This window comes from Triticum urartu, chromosome 2, assembly GCF_003073215.2.
Source record: "Triticum urartu cultivar G1812 chromosome 2, Tu2.1, whole genome shotgun sequence".
In the NCBI taxonomy this organism is placed as follows: domain Eukaryota; kingdom Viridiplantae; phylum Streptophyta; class Magnoliopsida; order Poales; family Poaceae; genus Triticum; species Triticum urartu.
The window spans coordinates 10,231,252-10,245,729 of NC_053023.1; the positions used below are offsets into that span (position 1 = coordinate 10,231,252).

A 14,478-nucleotide genomic window follows, 5' to 3' on the forward strand; every position below is an offset into this window, starting at 1 on the left:
TGTTGCAAAGGACAAGCCTGGACAAACTCTTATACAAGGAAAAGCGCTCCCGAGGACACATGGGAATATCGTCAAGCTAGTTTTCATCACATTCATATGATTCACGTTCGGTACTTTGATAATTTGATATGTGGGTGGACCGGTGCTTGGGTGCTGTTCTTACTTGAACTAGCATCCCACTATGATTAACCTCTATTGCAAGTATCCGCAACTACAACAAAAGTATTAAGGTAAACCTAACCATAGCATGAAACATATGGATCCAAATCAGCCCCTTACGAAGCAACGCATAAACTAGGGTTTAAGCTTCTGTCACTCTAGCAACCCATCATCTACTTATTACTTCCCAATGCCTTCCTCTAGGCCCAAATAATGGTGAAGTGTTATGTAGTCGACGTTCACATAACACAACTAGAGGCTAAACAACATACATATCATCAAAATATCGAACGAATACCAAATTCACATGACTACTAATAGCAAGACTTCTCCCGTGTCCTCAGGAACAAACGTAACTACTCACAAAGCATATTCATGTTCATAATCAGAGGGGTATTAATATGCATAAAGGATCTAAACATATGATCTTCCACCAAATAAACCAACTAGCATCCACTATAAGGAGTAATCAACACTACTAGCAACCTACTGGCACCAATCCCGGACTTGGAGACAAGAATTGGATACAAGAGATGAACTAAGGTTTGGAGATTAGATGGGTGCTGGTGAAGATGTTGATGGAGATTGCCTCTCCCGATGAGAGGAGCGTTGGTGATGACGATGGCAATGATTTCCCCCTCCCGGAGGGAAGTGTCCCCGGCAGAACAGCTCTGCCGGAGCCCTAGATTGGTTCCGCCAAGATTCCGCCTCGTGGCGGCGGAGTCTTGTCCAGAAAGGTTGCTTATTATTTTTTTCTCATCGAAAGACCTCATATAGCAGAAGATGGGCATCGGAGAGCCAACAGGGGGCCCACGAGGTAGGGGGCGCGCCCTAGGGGGGGCACCCTCGTGGACAGGGTGTGGGCCCCCTGGTCTTCATCTTTGGCAAGGATTTTTCATTATTTTTAACTAGATGTTCCGTGGAGTTTCAGGACTTTTGGAGTTGTGCAGAATAGGTCTCTAATATTTGCTCCTTTTCCAGCCTAGAATTCCAGCTACCGGCATTCTCCCTCCTTATGTAAACCTTGTAAAATAAGAGAGAATAGGCATAAGTATTGTGACATAACATGTAGTAATAGCCCAAAATGCAATAAATATCGATATAAAAGGATGATGCAAAATGGACGTATCATAAACCTTGTAAAATAAGAGAGAATAGGCATAAGTATTGTGACATAATGTGTAATAACAGCCCATAATGCAACAAATATCGATATAAAAGCATGATGCAAAATGGACGTATCAGCGATCTGCCAGAGGGGGATTCGATCACGGAGAGCTTCTACATCAACACCATAGCCTCTCCGATGATGTGTGAGTAGTTTACCATAGACCTTCGGGTCCATAGTTATTAGCTAGATGGCTTCTTCTCTCTCTTTGGATCTCAATACAAAGTTCCCCTCGATTCTCTTGGAGATCTATTCTATGTAATATTGTTTTGCAGTGTGTTTGTCGAGATCCCTTGAATTGTGGGTTTATGATCAAGATTATCTATGAACAATATTTGATTCTTCTCTGAATTCTTATATGCAGGATTTGATATATTTGCAAGTCTCTTCGAATTATCGGTTTAGTTTGGCCTACTAGATTGATCTTTCTTGCAATGGAGAAGTGCTTAGCTTTGTGTTCAATCTTGTGGTGTCAATTCCCAGTGACAGCATGGGCAGCAAGGCACGTATTGTGTTGTTGCCATCAAGGATAAAAAGATGGGGTTTATATCATATTTCTTGAGTTTATCCCTCTACGTCATGTCATCTTGCCTAATGTGTTACTCTGTTCTTATGAACTTAATACTCTAGATGCATGCTGGATAGCGGTCGATGAGTGGAGTCATAGTAGTAGATGCAGAATCATTTCGGTCTACTTGACACGGACGTGATGCCTATGTTCATGATCATGCCTAGACATTCTCATAACTATGCGCTTTTCTATCAATTGCTTGGCAGTAATTTGTTCACCCACCGTAATATATACTATCATGAGAGAAGCCACTAGTGAAACCTATGGCCCCCGGGTCTACTTCATATCATATAAGTTTCCAATCTACAATTCCAGTTTTCTATATTTATTTTGCAATCTTTATTTTCCAATCTATACAACAAAAATACCAAAAATATTTATCTTATTATCTTTATCAAATCTCACTTTTGCAAGTGGCTGTGAAGGGATTGACAACCCCTTTATCATGTTGGTTGCAAGGTTCTTATTTGTTTGTGCATGTACTAGGCGATTTGCGTGTAGTCTCCTACTGGATTGATACCTTGGTTCTCAAAAACTGAGGGAAATACTTACGCTACTTTGCTGCATCACCTTTCCTCTTCAAGGAAAAACCAACGCATGCTCAAGAGGTAGCAACGCTTCAATTCCATCCGAGATCAAGTCAAGGAGGGAGACATAGAGATTTACAAGATACATACGGATCTGAATGTTGCAGACCCGTTGACTAAGCCTCTCTCACAAGCAAAACATGATCAGCACCAAGACTCCATGGATGTTAGAATCATTACAATGTAATCTAGAGTATTGACTCTAGTGCAAGTGGGAGATTGAAGGAAATATGCCCTAGAGGCAATAATAAAGTTGTTATTTATATTTCCTTATATCATGATAAATTTTTATTATTCATGCTAGAATTGTATTAAATGGAAACTTAGTACATGTGTGAATACATAGACAAACAGACTGTCACTAGTATGCCTCTACTTGACTAGCTCGTTAATCAAAGATGGTTAAGTTTCCTAGCCATGAAAATGAGTTGTCATTTGATGAACGAGATCACATCATTAGAGAATGATTTGATTGACATGACCCATCCATTAGCTTAGCACTTTGATCGTTTAGTTTATTGCTATTGCTTTCTTCGTGACTTATACATGTTCCTATGACTATGATATTATGCAACTCCTGAATACCGGAGGAACACTTAATGTGCTATCAAACGTCACAACATAACTGGGTGATTATAAAGATGCTCTACAGGTGTCTCCGATGGTGTTTGTTGAGTTAGCATAGATCGAGATTACGATTTGTCACTCTGATTATCGGAGAGGTATCCCTGGGCCCTCTCGGTAATGCACATCACTATAAGCCTTGCAAGCAATGTGACTAATGAGTTAGTTGCGGAATGTTGCATTACGGAACGAGTAAAGAGACCTGCCGATAATGAGATTGAACTAGGTATGATGATACCGACGATCGAATCTCGGGCAAGTAACATACCGATGACAAAGGGAACAACGTATGTTGTTGTGCGGTTTGACTGATAAAGATCTTCGTAGAATATGTAGGAACCAATATGAGCACCCAGGTTCCGCTATTGGTTATTGACCGGAGATGAGTCTCGGTCATGTCTACGTAGTTCTCGAACCCGTAGGTTCCGCACACTTAACGTTCGATGATGATTGGTATTATGAGTTTATGTGATTTGATGTACCGAAGGTAGTTCGGAGTCCCGGATGTGATCACGGACATGACGAGGAGTCTCTAAATGGTCGAGACATAAAGATTGATATATTGGAAGGTTATGTTTGGACACCGGAAAGGTTTCAGATAGGTTCGGGCATTTTCCGGAGTACCGGGGGGTTACCGGAACCCCCCCCCCCCGGGGGGGGGGATTAATGGGCCTACGTGGGCATTAGTGGAAGAGAGGAGGAGGTGGCCAAGAGGAGGGGCACACCCCCAAGCCCAATCCGAATTGGGGAGGGGGGCTCCCTCTTCCCTTCCTTCCCCCTCCTAGTTGGACTAGGAAAGGGGGGAACCTACTCCTAGTAGGAGTAGGATTCCCCCCTTGGGGCGCGCCCTATGAGGCCGGCCGGCCCCTCCTCCACTCCTTTATATACGGGGGAGGGGGGCACCCTATAGACACACAAGTTGATTTCTTAGCCGTGTGTGGTGCCCCCCTCCACAGATTTCCACCTCAGTCATATTGTCGTAGCCCTGTGTCGGTAACTTCATCATCACCGTCAACACGCCGTCGTGCTGACGAAACTCTCGCTCAGCCTCAGTTGGATCTAGAGTTCGAGGGACGTCACCGAGCTGAACTTGTGCAGATCGCGGAGGTGTCGTGCGTTCGGTACTTGATCGGTTGGATGGCGAAGACGTTCGACTACATCAACCACGTTACTCAACGCTTCCGTTTTTGGTCTACGAGAGTACGTGGACACACTCTCCCCGCTCATTGCTATGCTTCTCCTAGATATATCTTGCGTGATCGTAGGAATTTTTTTGAAATACTACATTCCCCAACAGCCCCACCACAGGCGGCGGCCCTCGCAGTTCTTGGTCCCCGCACTACCGGCGCCCCGTTGGTGGAGGCCAGCCGCTGCTAGAAGTACGCCGCCCACGCTTCGTGGTTGCCGGCGGCGTACTGCGGGAGGGCCCGTTGCTCCTCCATCAGTGACGCCCACACGCGATCGACCTCGTCGGGGCGGACGTCGACGTCGGGCAGCGTGGGGATGGGGACGCAGCCGGTGCTGAGCTTCCACCACCCCGGCACGCGCATGTCGGGAGGCGCCGGGATGTTCGCCTCGAACAACAAGTGGGCTTCCCACTCGTGCAACGAGCAGCGGCCGAAGCCATTGGTCGCCGCCCCATCGCCGGGGAAACACTTGCCCATCGTTGCGGCTGGGCACGGGGAGAGAGGGGAGGAACGCCGGCGGTGGCTGCACACGGGGAGAGAGAGGCAGAGCTCGGCGGCTGTGGGCGGTGTGTGGTCACAGGCGAGGGGGAGGCGTTGCTTTATAGCGGCCGGGGGGTGGGCGTCGTGTGTACGCTTGGTGGGAGGGGGGCGTCGCCGCGCCGCCCGTGAGGAATCAATGGAAGGCTAACCGGCGGCAGCCTTAGCATTGATTCCCCCCTGGGAAACCGAGGCGATGAGGACGACGAGGCTCGGGGGGTCGCTGACTCGGCAGGCCCGCCGTTCTTTCGCGCCAAAAACGCTTGCCCCGGCGCCCCCACGTGCCCCCAGCGCGTCGGGTTTAGTCTGGGTCTGCCGGCGCCAGGTTCAGCCCAAACCAGCGAAAAACAGGCTCCTGGGGCGCGACTGGGCCGATTTTTGGGCGTTGGTGCTGAAAATCGCCGGGGGGAGGAGAGTGGGGGGCTGTTGGGGGTGTGGCTGGAGATGCTCTTAGGCCGGCCTGCGGACTTCTTCAGGAAACATCCTGATGTATAATCATCTTGTATCTTTCACAGTTTCAACATCATTACTTCTGCAAATTTATTGTCATATGAGAACATGTCAGTAATTGTATGATTACTGGTGCTAGTCAAGGAAATGTGTTGGAGTTGTGTCGAATATTGTGTACAAGGTAGGTTACAGTTAGACTTGTAGTTGTATTGTGTTTAGATAGGATATTGAGTCGTATCCAAGTAGGACACTTGTATCCTAGGCCTCTCATATATATCGGGGGCAGAGACACGATGTAACCTATGCCAACATAATAGCACCGGAACGCAGGGGAAGCCGGCGGCATGTGCCGGTGTCCAGGGCGACCGGGTGCGGTATTGTAGCGGTGACATGGGGAGGAGCGTCCATAGTCAGGCCCCGGGATGTAGCCATATCGGTGAATCTCGTTAACACATCTCGGTGTCGTACTCAGGTGATTGCTTGGTCCTCGGATGATCGACGATATGCCTCGGATTTATTCTAACAAGTGGTATCATGAGCTAGGTTACGAGGTGGATGTTTGGTTGATCTAGAGGATGAAGAAGCAGTCGCGTGGTTGGATGCCTTGCAGTGAGTTGCGGCCTTGTAGCAGCAGGTCGTGCAGTCGATTCGGCAGATCAGGTGAGTTCTTGGTGAAATCGGTCATCGGTTCATGCGTTGACTCGGCGAGATACGAGCGACAGTAGCACGTGGCGGCGGTACAGCCGGCTAGCGCGTGGAGGCATGTTTGTTGGTGGCGATTAGCCGCGTGTGGCCCATGCATGGGCAGGGCCCAATAACAGCGGCGGCTTGAGCATACACGGAGAGCTGGACTCACAGCTGTAAAGGTTTCATACGAGATTTGTTTTGGACCAAAAAGAGGACCGGGTCCTCGTATGCGACGCAGACGAAGGCAGGAGACAGATCAATATGGTGATGGAAAAATCCATCACGTTGGCATCCATCGGATTTAGCAGGAGACATTGACATGCATGCAGCACTGCATCGGGAGTTGAGTGCTAGGGAGCTACACACGTGAAGACCAGAAGGTTGATTTTGGTTGGAATTTGCTAGTAGTACAGATTTGCTTGTGTATTTGGGCATCACGTAAGAGGAAAGCTCAAATAATTTTTCTCAGCGTCAGTCGTACGAAGAATCATGATGTCATCGAACATCAGGTTTAAGGTGGAGAAGTTCGTGGAACTGAAAACCTTGGGTTATGGCAGACAAAGGTGAAAAATTTGTTGACACAACAGAGATGCTTGAAGGCGTTGCGGGAAGTCATGTCAGCTGAGATGGAATTACGTAATGGATGGAAATTCACGGAAAACGATTTGGGAGCCTTGAGTGTGTCATACAGTCGAACGAGTTCGGCTGGGTCGCATTAGACAGTCTGACGGATCGACGCAAGTCGTTTGGTACAGAAGACGGTGGTGGGATCAGCGAGGACGACATAGGAGCGTGATGCTGATGGTGGCCGACTTCTGGGGCGTGGAAACACGTGGCGCAGGCCCGAGGGCTTGTGTGGCTTCGACAAGACTATGGCGCGGGATTGATTCAAGGTGGTGTATACACGGAGCTTGAAGTCGATGAGGAGCGAGGGTGGACTGATCATCTACCATGGAGTCATGTTGAAGGTGGAGCTGGATTGAGGCTGCTACGGTGTAAGGATCCAGGGAATCGAAGCCTATTCAGCAAGGGGAAAAAGCGAGTGACACGTAGTTCGGACTGGAGCCTAGTGGTCTGATGGAAGCGTGAAACTCGTCATCGGTCAGTGATGATCGGTGGTACTCTGCAGTGGGGGTTGAGTGGTGTGGGTTCGCAACCTTTGAGACTCGACCAGGACAGCGGAGGCTCGATGCGATAATAGCGGCGAGGCGTGCGGTGCGCACAGGACATGGAGACAGGCCAGGGCTCTGGTGGTCATACATGTGGTGAGACGACTGCGAATTTGACTCGGGATGACTACAAGCAATGGTGAAATTTCTTCAAGTTTCAAACAGCCGGTCAAGGAAGAGCGGTGATGTTGAGTTCAGGTAACTCTTATGTGTGACACCCAATATGTGAGTTGTTCACTTTCACGCAGATCAGTGATCGGTGTGTGATGGCGTTGACGGATACTCTGGAAGTTGGGAGCACGGACTAGAGTAACAAGGAACTTAATTTTGCTCAAGTGTTGATTGTGGTCAAGAAAAGGAGGGACTACAAGTTGCAGGTGGAGTCATGTGGAGTCTTTGGAGTAGCAGCGATACTCATGGGATAAGCTCAAGTCCAATGTACATGGAAGTTTGACGCATTGACGAATTCAAGGTGGTGGAGAATATTCGCCAAGGTGGAGTTTGTTGGAGTTGTGTCGAATATTGTGTACAAGGTAGGTTATAGTTGGACTTGTAGTTGTATTGTGTTTAGATGGGATATGGAGTCATGTCCAAGTAGGACACTTGTATCCTAGGCCTCTCATATATATCGGGGGTAGACACACGATGTAACCTATGCCAACATAATAGCACCAGAACGCAGGGGAAGCCGGCGGCATGTGCCGATGTCCAGGGCGACCGGGTGCGGTATTGTAGCGGTGACATGGGGAGGAGCGCCCATAGTCAGGCCCCGGGGATGTAACCATATCGGTGAACCTCGTTAACAAATCTCGGTGCCGTACTCGTGTGATTGCTTGGTCCTCGGATGATCGACGATATGCCTCGAACTTATTCTAACAAAATGTACTAGTTGGTGTATGCTTAGTTGATCTGAAGTATTCATGTTCTCTCTGTAATTTATCTTTCAGGGAGATGACATCCCGAAGCATGAGCTGCCGCATCCATTTACTCAAACAAAATCAAGTGTGGTTCAGAGCACACCAAGAGTTGTTACTGAAGTTGTTACTGAAGCCGGCTGTTGCACTGTCGCACACGTCCCAGTCTTTCAAGAGAAGGTTCTCACAGAGATCTTCAACCGGCCCTGCAACTGCCAGCACAACCGGTCTGCCGCCAAAGGCTGAGTCTACTGCTCCATCTCCACTGGGCAGGAAGGTGATGCTCAGTTCTACTTTTGGTGGCATAGATCATGAGTCCCAAGTGCAAGAGAAAAGTAGCAAGGATGCTGCACTCAGGTTTGGTGTTACAGAAGGGACTCCTGCCAAGTTCGCCTCTACACCAGTGAGATCAATGGCAGCCACACCGAACCTCGAGACCCCACCGAACCAGTGAGCTGGGCTGGCCCATATATATCTGCTTATTTTTGTAAAAACGTTCAAAAAAAAGATGTGCCTCGAGACCCCACCGAACCAGTGAGCTGGGCTGGCCCATATATATCTGCTTATTTTTGTAAAAACGTTCAAAAAAAAGATGTGCAGCCGGAGACGAACACACGATCGGTTAATTCATCTCCAAGCACGTAACCACCACGCCATCGAACCACAAGTGACTTTCAGATTGTTTGTACGCTACTTGGTCTCCTCATTCGCGGGAATCCTCTGGTTTTGGGAAGCTTCCAGAAGCTTCCTAAGCCGGGGTTTTTTCCCGGTTCGTGGTCATTCCGGGGCGGTTTTCTATTTTTCTTTTCTTTTTGTTCGTTTTTTAAATCAATGATTTTGCTTTCTTGTGTTTTGATAAAAAAATCAATGAACTTTTTCCAAATTTAACTTTTTTCAAATTGGACGAAGTATTTCCTAATTTGATGAACTCTTTTCAAATTCGATGAACTTTTTCTAATTTGATGAACTTTTTTTCAAATTCGATGAACTTTTTATCAAATTCGATGAACTTTTTTCAAGTTTGGTGGACTTTTTTTTCAAAATCGATGAACTTTTTTCAAATGTGAATAACTTTTTTTCGAATCCCATGAACTTTTTTCAGATCCAATGAATTTCTTTTTCAATTTTGTGAACTTTTTTCAAATATGTGAACTTTGTCAAATTTCATCAAAAATAAAAAAGTTCATAGATTTTAAAAGAGTTCATGGGATAAAAAAACATCATATAGGGCAGAATAAAAAAGAAAAAACAGAAAAGGAAAAATGGAAAATGGAAAAACGAAAAAGGAAAGAAGAAACTAGAAAACATAGAAAATGATCAAACCTACAAGGCGTGCCTTAGTGGCCTCGTGGTTAGAGCGCTGTAACACAGGACAAGAGATCGCCGGTTCGAGTCTTAGCGCGGCAGCGTGGGCGCCAGAACTCCTAGTTGGTGTTGAAGGCGCTGACTAGGAGCTCCTGAAAAAGGCTGTCATCCCATGCATTGCCAGAGGAAAACTGGAGCTGGCATACCGAACGGTTTTCTGATCGCTAGCTTTCACTTGGGAAGCTGGCATATGAAAAGAGAAGCTGGATTTCAGGATTTCCAGGAGTCGGGGAGCTGCCGAACAACCCTAAGCATTGTAAATCAAGATCACCCAATGGTGCTAGTTAATCAACCAGCTAGTTTCACCTCAAAAAAAATTCAACCAGCTAGTGTTGGTAATAGAGTTTTAGTAGTACCACACAGAATCAGAATCAATACCTACAATCAATACCTACAGATATTAAGCCTATATAACATCTTTCTAAGATATGTGTCTCCCACCATTTAATGTTCCTCAATCATGAAAGAGTCCAAGAACAACTCCCTAATTTGCTTTTTCTTCCGACCATCCGGCGCACCAAAACCATCCCCGCCTTGGTAAACACGATGTGAGATTCGAGCAAAATTCACGCAAGTCTTGGCAAAAGATCTAGAAAATTGGCAGTGTTTGAATGCATCTTCGTTAATCGACTTCCAGGCTTCCATAGTAAGGTCTTCCATGGCTTCACGGGACTCTTGCTCACTGGAGCTGTTCTCCGACATGTGAATAGCTATTGATGATGGTGCATCCCCTCGCTCCAGCTCGGCCTGTTATACATATTTTCACAACATAAGACACCTCTCACAAAGATTCAACTTTGGAGATTGAAACGGTAAAGGGCAAAACAACCCGGATAAATTTTCCTTATAGAGTGGGTTGCAGAGTCATTGCAGAGGCGAAGAACTAACGACGCTGACTGAACTAATTTAGGGTAGCTTCCAACTTTAGCAAGAGACATTGGGATGATCTTTTCATCCACACGTAGCAGGGGAAACGCATGTTGCAGCAACAGTGGAGCAGAGGCTGAAATTGATCCATTGTCCAGATACTCATGCAGTGTTGGTCTGTGGTTTCCATGGTGCCACTTTGCCTCCACCAGGAAAGAATCCGCCATGTCTCGCCACTGCAAAAGCATGGAGTGGAATTTATTACGGTTCCTTGTGAAAACAATTTATATCATATGAGTAAGTAAATTGTGTATATGAACTTACCGCTTTCTGAAGAACATGACGGGCGTCGCAACCATGTTGTTCCAACATATTTTCAGCCACCTCAGCGGATGTGTTGTACATCACAGAATAGAGTGCTTGCATGTATTCGGGGAGTCTTTCACCAGGACTTTCTTCCCACCTGAATTTATTTGTATTAATTTAGATAATGGAAAAGCTTCACTAAATGTGAAACTAACTTGCCCTATATATGTTACATGCTACTCTAGGACAACAATATTACTTGAATTATAAGAAGTGCACCGTTGCATGTAGTTACCTTCCAATGGCGTCGGTGAAGAGAACAAGTTCATCTAGAGTTCCATACACATCATAAACATCATCTAAGTGAACTATTAGATTGGCGACTTTAGCAAGCACTTCTCGGCACGCTCCATTGTTTGGCTCCCACACAATTCCATTTGTGTAACGGAAGCACTCCATGAGACGATCCCTGGCGAACCCCAATTTTTCACTAAGGGCAATCCCCTTCCACCACCTAGAGTTAATTAGGTCAATTTTCATATCTTAAAACCCATCAACTATGTGAATTAATTAGCAGGCTAATTTAAATGTATGTTTCTTCATGCTCAATTACCTTGCCAGACTCGCAAGTTCTTCCTGATGCACACTTTGCACATTGTTGAAGTCCGTCGTGGCAAATCTAACGAGCAATGGGTCGGAATTGCTCTCATCTCTAGCATAGTGATCTATGAACCATCTTGCTTCTAGTCTAGGAGACCTCCGGTGCAATGGAAGGTCCAAAGCACGGACCACACTGCGGCGTAAGTGGTGATCTAGGGATGGCAAGTGCTTTCGGAGAGCTTCCTTACAAAATGCTCTCGCTTCGTCCAATGCTTCCTCGCCTTCAAACGCAAGGTATGAAGCCTCATAGAGTGAGAGGAGCCCCTTGACATCATCTGATCCGCGCTTGAGATCTTCCAGAGATTCTTTATGTATTGTTACAATGAAACGTGTCAGTTAAGTATGCAAAACCGTGCTATACACACAATTCAAAGTCTCAACTGTGATTGAATCTGGATTGGAGTGGACCATGCATTTAGTTTAATATCCAAAATTTTGGCCATAGTTTTAGGTTCCTTTCTTACATCGTCTAAGAGTCTGCTTTTCTTATTTCATATTTAAGGAGGTACCTGGAGGGAAGTAGACTGGGAAACCACTGTCCCTGAGCAACCTGAACCTCAATGCCGTGGAAGCAACATCACAATCATCCCCGCTGCACCGGTGAGGCTTGCGGTGGACGGAGCTGAGGATACCGGCTTTTGTCTTAAGTCAAAGTTTTAAAACTTTGACCACCTTTCTAGAAAAAAGTAAAAGCATTTATGGCATCAAATTAGTATCACTAGATTCGTTTTGAAATGTACGTTGATAACATATCAATTTGATGTTATATATGTCACTACTATTTTCTATAAAGTTGGTCAAAATTTTAAAACTTTTACTTAGAACAAAAGGTAGATGTACACTTATTCAGGGACGGAGGGAGTATATATATTACACATGCAACTCTAGGAAAAGAATATTACTTGAATTATTAAAAGTGCACCGCTGCATATAGTTACCTTCCAATGGCGTCTGTGAAGAGAACAAGTTCATCTAGAGTTCCATACACATCATATACATCATCTAAGTGAACTATAAGATTGGCGACTTTAGCAAGCACTTCCCGACATGCTCCATCATTTGGCCCCCACACAATTCCATTTGCGCAATGGAAGCACTCCATGAGACGATCCCTGGCGAACCCCAATTTTTCACCAAGGCGGGTCCCCTTCCACCACCTACAATTAATTAGGTCAACTTTCATATCTTAAAAACCCATCAACTATGTGCATTAATTAGCTGGCTTATTTAAATGTACGATTCTTCACGCTCAATTACCTCGCCAGTCTCCCAAGTTCTTCCTGATGCAGACTTTGCACATTGTTGAAGTCCGTCATTGCAAATCTAACGAGCAACGGGTCGGAATTGCTCTCGTCTCTAGCATAGTGGTCTATGAACCATCTTGCTTCTAGTCTAGGAGACCTCCGGTGTAATGGAAGGTCCAAAGAACGAACTACACTGCGCCGTAAGTGGTGATCCATGGATGGCAAAAGCTTTTTGAGAGATTTCTTGGAAAATGCTCTTGCCTCGTCCAATATTTCCTCACCACCGAACGCAAGGTATGAAGCCTCATAGAGTGAGAGGAGCCCTTTGACATCATCTGATCCACGCTTGAGATCCGCCAGACATTCTATATATATTGTTATGATGAAACAATGTCAGTTGAGTATACAAAACCCTGCCATGCACACAGGTCAAAGTTTCAACTGTGATTGAATCTGGACCATGCATTTGGTGCAGACATGTCTAATTTTCAAAATTTTGGCTGTAGTTTTTGGTTTTTCTTACACCCTCCAAATGTTTGTTTTTCATATTTCATACTACTCCCTCTATAAAGAAATATAAGACCGTTTAGATCACTACTTTAATGATCGCTCTTATATTTCTTTACGGAGGGAGTATTTAACTAGGTACTGTACCTGGAGGGAAGAAGACTGGGAAACCGCCGTCCCTAAGCAACCTAAACCTCAAGGACGCAGAAGCAACATCACTGGCATCGCCGTCCAAACTGCACCGATGAGGCTCGCGGTGGACGGAGCTAAGGATACCGGCGATCTCCTCCTCGAAATGGTAGGCGATGCCGAGCCGTTGCACCGTGTCGACAAGCCCGAGCTTCGCAGCTTGATGGTCGCCTCGGTCGCCGCTACCAGCCGCTCCCTCACGCCGGCCTTCAACTTATCGACCTGTGACATCATCCATGCATGCACGGAATAATCTCCATGAGTAATTCATCTACTTTATGTACTACTTGCCGGTTGAAAATACGATATGTTCAGCTGATAAATGTACTTGATCTGCCTGTCCGCCATTGTTGGGCGAGAGGTGGAGGAGGGAGTCGTAATCCCAGGAGCTGGGAGCGTAGTTGGCAGACCACCGAGCCGCCGCAGCACAGCGCACCGTTACCGGCGAGGACGTCCGAAAGCATATAGTCATCGTGGCCATTGTTTGCTGCAATTGCCACGCCATGGTGCGCACTAGTTTGAGAGCTTGGCAACGAGGTTAGTACTTCTAAGCTGTAGTAGCCAATAAACTTACTGCTGCTTGCTGTTTGAGAGTAGCCAGAATACGTGCCAATTTATAGGCGAGCTACCTAGGCACCCAGCAGCATAGCTGACTCAGCCCGCATGAAAATCGTGGAACCTGACGCATACCGAATTGCCGCCAGTGCTATTTCTTTTCAGCCAGATATTTTTGATGAGAGTATCTGTACCAACATTTCTTGTGGAGGCTATTTTTTTTACCCAGATATCCAACGAACTTTAGATTTTTAGGCACGAAAAAAATTTAACGTTTTTCATGGAAATTTGTGTTCGTTGAGGATGACAAGTTTAGTTGATGATCATGACAAGTCCTCCGGATTTCATTTTTCGCTAGGATACATCCGTTTTTGCAAATTAATTTTGCCATCCTTGCGCCAATATGAATTATTATGAAAAGCGTATGTTTGCCATGGCTAAAATCAGAATTTCTGTTTTTCTAGCAAAATTCCATATAAACCACTGAGAACCTGCTAATACTCATTTTACCAAACCATGGTGGAATTGAAATAACGGTGGAAAATACATAAAGGGACCGCATAAAAAAACATGGTTGGAACTAAAATCCAACAGACCGGTGTGCTCCATCTTCAACTTCCTGAAGAATTATTTGTTCCTCTTCAAATTGCCAACGTGAACAATTCTTCCTCCCTCCCTCATCCCACTGGTCCAATAGCCTACTCTTGTAATCAGCGGTGGCACCCCGCAAGC

General features: G+C 45.9%; 1 pseudogene; it reads right to left on the reverse strand.

Moving 5' to 3' along the window:
* Positions 1 to 9,757: 9,757 nt before the first annotated feature.
* Positions 9,758 to 13,696, reverse strand: LOC125540636 (annotated as a pseudogene).
* Positions 13,697 to 14,478: the final 782 nt, after the last annotated feature.